This window comes from Lactuca serriola, chromosome 5 (assembly GCF_051521515.1).
Source record: "Lactuca serriola cultivar US96UC23 chromosome 5, Lser_US96UC23_V15, whole genome shotgun sequence".
Taxonomy (NCBI): Eukaryota; Viridiplantae; Streptophyta; class Magnoliopsida; order Asterales; family Asteraceae; genus Lactuca; species Lactuca serriola.
Window position 1 is genome coordinate 334,589,238 of NC_136412.1, and position 6,113 is coordinate 334,595,350.

Consider the following 6,113-nt stretch of genomic DNA (forward strand, 5'->3'; position numbering starts at 1 on the left):
ATACTAAGTTTAAGTCTAGAAATCCTACAATTTCCTAGTTCGCTTAAACTAATGCTCTGATACCAACTGTGACATCCCCGAAATCTCGGCCAGAAAAGACCGATTTCATTTATGCTTTTTAAAACATTTTCAGAGTAAATCCATTTGATTTTTAAAAGAGATGCGGAATTTGTTCCTAAAAACAACACATGATAAGATAGATATTTATCAAAACATTTCATAATCAAAAGTCGAGATGTCATGTTCCGATACAGATCACAAAGCATAAACGATTATATTACAAGTCTTTCAACAAATATATACATATGCAGACTTGTAAACAAAAATAACTTGATGATTCGCCCATCTTAAGCTCTTGCGCCACTTCCTGTAATACAATTAAACTGAGTGGGTCAGGCTTGGGAGCCTGGTGAGCATATAGGGTTTTCAAACCCACAATAATTATATTTAATTTCATCAAATCAACAATAAACCCGATTACCCATTCCCGTTATCCTCACCTTACGTTCCTAAAAATAACGTCTATTATAAGGAACTTATTTCAGGATTTTCATCGGGACGGACATTACTGCAGAGGGGCTTCCTCAACAATAAGTGCCCTAAAGGCAACCATGTGGGGGATAGAGTACACCGGTGAACACGTCGTTCACAACACCTACAGGTAATGAGCCTGCTAGTGTTCCACAGGACAGTCTAGACTAGTCTGTGGTCGTCATCCATACTCTGCTGAATGACTAGAATAACACCAATAACACCGAGGCCTCTCATCTGTTTATTACACACCAATTATCTACCCATGTTCTACCCAACATATTAGTAGATAAAAATATACATTTTTATACACTGTTTAAAAACCTGTATAGCATGCTTTAATCAATACATATTCCACATAACAGATGAGGCATACACACATAACACGTATTTCATAGAGAATATACATTCACACATATAACCACAAAATATATACACGTAGCACGTATTTTATTTTAAATACTTCATAATATTGCGTTGGAGAGAAAATAACTACACACTCACTTGATCAGAAGATGATCCGACAGTACTACGGCTTATAGAAGTAGCGTCTCTCCGTAGATCTGGAAGATCTTCACAAAAACCGGCTCCTCGCGGGCAGGGCTTCGGCTCGGGAATAACGCTCTTCGGGATTCTCGGGGCTTCGGATCTCGCTTCGAGGCTCGGGAATAATACCGGGGCTTCGGGGTACAATCGGCACGCAAAACGAGGCAAAGGACTAGAGAGAATGCGGGAATTGTGTGTGAAGAATGAGCTGCCTTCGGACCCCTTTTATAGGCTGTCCCTCGCACGTACGTGGGGCGTAACTTCGGGGGTACGCGGGGCGTAATGCTTCGCAGATCGTCAGCGCTTACGTCATCGGTCCCTTACGTCACTGCATACGACTTCGGACTACTCGAGTGCGCTTCGCTGTACGCGGGGCGTACAGCAGTACGCGCTGCGTACTTCGGATAGACCGCCTCTCCTTTCTTCGGATAATATCGGAGGTTAAATAAAAATAAATATTAAATATTTATTAAACTTCAAAAATTCATATCTCCTTCATACGAACTCCGTTTTCGACGTTCTTTATATCCACGCGAAGGTGAGACTACGCTCTACAACTTTCATTTAGACTCCGTCGGCTAATTTTGACTTTTATTTTTATTAATTATTTTTAGAAGGCTCGGACAGGAAACTTCGTTATAAAATCATAACTTCTTCGTCCGACGTCCGTTCTCGCCTATCTTTTCATCGTTTCGCTACTAACAACGAGATCTTCGATTCTCATTTAGATTGTTTCGGCTAGAAATCGCTCGATCTCAAATCGAGTATTCGGGCTGCATACTGCCACGTCGAAACTTCAGAAAATCATAACTTCATCATACGAAGTCAGATTTGGGCGTTCCTTTTACGCACGCTCTCGGTTTAACGAAATCTACGACTTTCGTTTAGATCGCTAAGGCTAAATATCGCTCTATCTTAAATTCATGTTTTACGCCACTCGGCGTCGTGCCGGTTCCGTCGCGAAACTTCGACAGGTCATAACTTCTTCGTTATAACTCGGATTTTGGCATTCCTTATATCTCCAGAATCCTTGTTTCAACCACTACAGCTTTATGCAAAGATATCAGGCTTATCTCACACCTTAATTTTGACGCTTATTTTATTCTTAATTTAATTACATCACATAATTAAGCAAATAAACACATAACTCACATAATACACAAATTCACAAATAATACATTTTATTATTTCAAATTGGGGTTACAATGGTTAACCTAGACTATTACATTGCTAAAAATGGCAAGCCTAGAAACACGGGCGTTACAGATTGGGCACAGGGTGATGGGGCAGACAGAGGTAGTTCTACAAACTACCAAAAAGATACAGCAAATTAGACAACGTTTGTATACCACTCAGTGTCGGCATAAGAGTTATGCCGATAGACGCCGATCTGAGTTGGAATTTTAGGTAGGTGACATGGTACTTCTGAAGGTCTCACCTTGGAAGGGTGTGATTCGCTTCAAGAAGAGGAGAAAATTGGGTCCCCATTATAATGGGCCATTCAGGATCATTGCCAGGGTTGGCAAGGTGGCTTATAGGCTCGAGCTCCCAGAGGAGCTTAGCCGGATCCACAGCATATTCCATGTTTCGCAGTTGCGAAAGTGCATTATGGATCATGAGGCAGTAGTATCATTGGACGATATTCAGGTCGATGAGCGCCTGAATTATGTGGAGAGGTCGGTGGCCATTTTGGAAAGGAAGAAGAAGATTCTTCAAAACAAGGAAATACCATGGGTGAAGGTGCAGTGGGAACACCAGAGGGGATCCGAGTGGGCATGGGAGCCGGAGGCGGAGCATTACCTGGCATTGTTTATTTCAACGGACTTCGAGGGCGAAGTCTAGTTCAAGTGGGGGGAATTTTAACGCCCCGATTCTCAGGTATGGATTTAAATAAAAGGTTCTTTGGTTTAAGTCCTACTCGACGAGTTGGTTGCCCTACTGGTCGAGTAGCAGCGGGGTGAGATCGCGTGATAAGGGACGTACTCGCCGAGTCCAGGGAGGGACTCGACGAGTAAGAGATGGCAGAGGAAACCCTAAATCTCGGGGTTTTGCACCCTATTTAAGGAAGCCTCAGCCTCCTTATAGTCTTTGAGAGCTCAGTGAAACCCTAATTCGTGTGGTACTCCTTGTGGTGGGGTATTGACCTTGGAAAGAAGATTGGCTTGGAGGGAAGAGCTTGAAGAGTAAAGGAGTTAAGGCAAGGCAGGTGTGGGAAACAGAACTTACCTCAACTAGCGTCTTTTGGAAGTATCAAGTTGCAATCTTTACTCCCCTTTTCTTCTAGATCTCCTTGTGGTTGAGTTTTAGGGTTTTATGGATTTTTGGGAGTCGTATTGGTGAGCTATGGGGTAGATCCGAAGTTGTAACTTCAGATCTGGACCCTTCTCAAGTTCTAGAATCATAAAGTTTTTGTTTTGGCCGTGGTTGAGGCCCTCCTTGTGCATGAAACCCCATTAAGAGCTTAGATTTGGCATTAAGAGCCTTTTTAGTCATGCATGCATGTAAAGTTTGCAACTTTACGTGAAAAGCATGTCCTAGAAGCTTGGATCTGTAATTTGGAGCCATTGCATGGCTTAAGTAAATCTGTATGGATTAAGGAATGAAGGAACTTCGCGAGTCGTAAGGTTGACTCGGCGAGTCATATGAAGATAGCCATTGAACTCGACAAGTTGATGAACAACTCAGCGAGTCCGATGAAGATTGCCTTAGACTTGACGAGTTGTATGAACAACTCGGCGAGTTGGATGAGTTTTCCTCAAGTTATGAATGCGTATGTAGCCAACGTGTTGCAAGAAGGAAACTCGACGGGTGGCCTTAAGGTTTCGATCGGAAATCGTAAGAACTCGACGAGTCACCTGGTGACTCGGCGAGTGGGAAAGAACTCCAAAGAACTCGGCGAGTAGCCGAGGGTATTCAGCAAGTTAAGGTCAACATGGACTGTTGACCTTGACTGAGGACTTTAACTTTGACTTGGGGTTGACTGGTTGGTTTATGGAGTACTTGTGGGGTTGAGGATTTATGAGTATGCTTGTACTATGGTAATAGGTGGTGGAGTCTTTGGCGAGTGATCCGAGAGTTGGGATTTGTCTACCGAGTCGACATCTGCGAGGTGAGTTATCCTCACTGTATCAAAAGGGTCTAAGGCACCAAGGCCGACCCTTTAGTTGTTATGGTTATGATATGATGTATGTGATTATGATCTGATAGATTGGAATGAGGATAGACAGTATGGTATGTTTTATGATCGTTAGGGATTTGTATGTAGTGGCCCACTGGGCCTGAGCTCTAGTTATAAGAGATCGCTATGATTAATGATCCGTAAGATAAATATGTTTGATGTCTGTACATGCCAGTATATGTTAGTTATGCACACATGCTTATTTGTTGGTTTGTTGGGTTGAGGTGGTCCTGCTTTGTGATGAAGGCCAAGATACCCTATGAGCGGTCTGAGGAGACTGTAGGCCACGTGGCGGTCCAGTCATGCCGAAGGCTTGGTATAGATTCAGTTAGACTGTAGGCCCTGTAGGGCGGTCCAGTCGGGCCGATGGCCCAGTATGCATATTGATTGATTGATTATTACTGATATGATATTATCAGTGTGGTATTGGTATTTTGGGGGTAGCTCACTAAGCCCTTAGGATTACAGTTTCCAGTTATTGTTTCAGGTACTTCAGGAGATCGTGGCAAGGTGAAGGCGTGACCGTACCGCTACTCATCCTTACGATCTGTTTTTGGGACACTCTGATGGATAATGATTTGAAAACAATTTGTAAACAAACACTATTTAGGTTTTAATTATGATTGGAAAAGTTTAAATTTGGCGTAAAATTTATGGATGTAACAGAATGAGTGTCCACTCTCACATACTGCTCCCTTGTTTGGTGGATGGTCGATAGCCAAACGAATTTGATAGGACATAACCTCTTTAAAGTATGATGTTGTTAAAGTCCTTTGGCTACCCATGAAAAAGTTGAACCTAAACCCAAGAAACTGAAATGTATGTTGTTGTTAAAGTCCCTCACTCACATATATCAAGGTCTGAGGTTGTGAAGCACTCGTAAGACGAGAGACACGTGAAAAACTTGAACCCAAAGTCGAGAAGTGTTATTTCATTGGGTACCCACAAAATTCCTTTGGATACTTGTTTTATAGACCTAGTGAGAATGTGGTTGTTGTAGCTCGAAAAGGAGTCTTTTGTAAGAGAGAGCTCATATTCAAAGAGGACAATGTGAATGTTATTGATCCTGAAGAAATTCAAGAGTCATCTAATGAAGGAACGTCAAACAACGCTAGCACTCTACATGAGGAAGAAATTCCAGTTAAGCCAGCTGAAAACTCATTACCCGTTCGTCAATCCAGTACGTTTAGCATGCCACATATGTTCTATGGCTTCCATACAATGTCAGATGTTGATACATTTATCAATAATAAAACACGGGTAAATTTGGATGAGCCAACTAACTACAAGGAAGTGATGGTAGGCCCTGAGGCTGTTAAATAGAAGGAGGAAATGAAGAGTGAGATTCAGTACATGTATGATATCCAAGTGTGGAACTTGTTTGATCATGTAAATGGTCGAAAGACAGTTGGGTGCAAACGATCTTCAAGAAGAAGACCTACATGGATGGGAAAGCACACACTTTCAAAGCTAGGCTGGTGGCTAAGGGCTTTACTCAAACCCAAGGGATTGACTATGATGAGTCCTTTTCACTATTAGCTAAGATAAAATATATCAGTATAATGCTTGCTATAGCGGAATTTCATGATTATTAAATTTGGCAGATGGATGTTAAAACCGCTTTTTCTAAATGGGAAGTTATCTAAAGACGTCTACATGAGGCAGACAAAGAGTTTTGTATATGACAAGTTTCCTGTTAAAGTGCGGTAGCTTGAGAAATCCATCTATGGATTGAAACAAGCATATCGCAGATGGAATCTTTGCTTCCTTGAGAAAGCCAAATGTAAAATCCAAAAAATATGACCCAAAAATTTCATTTTTAATTTATAACAACCAATATTCCAAAGATATCATCAAT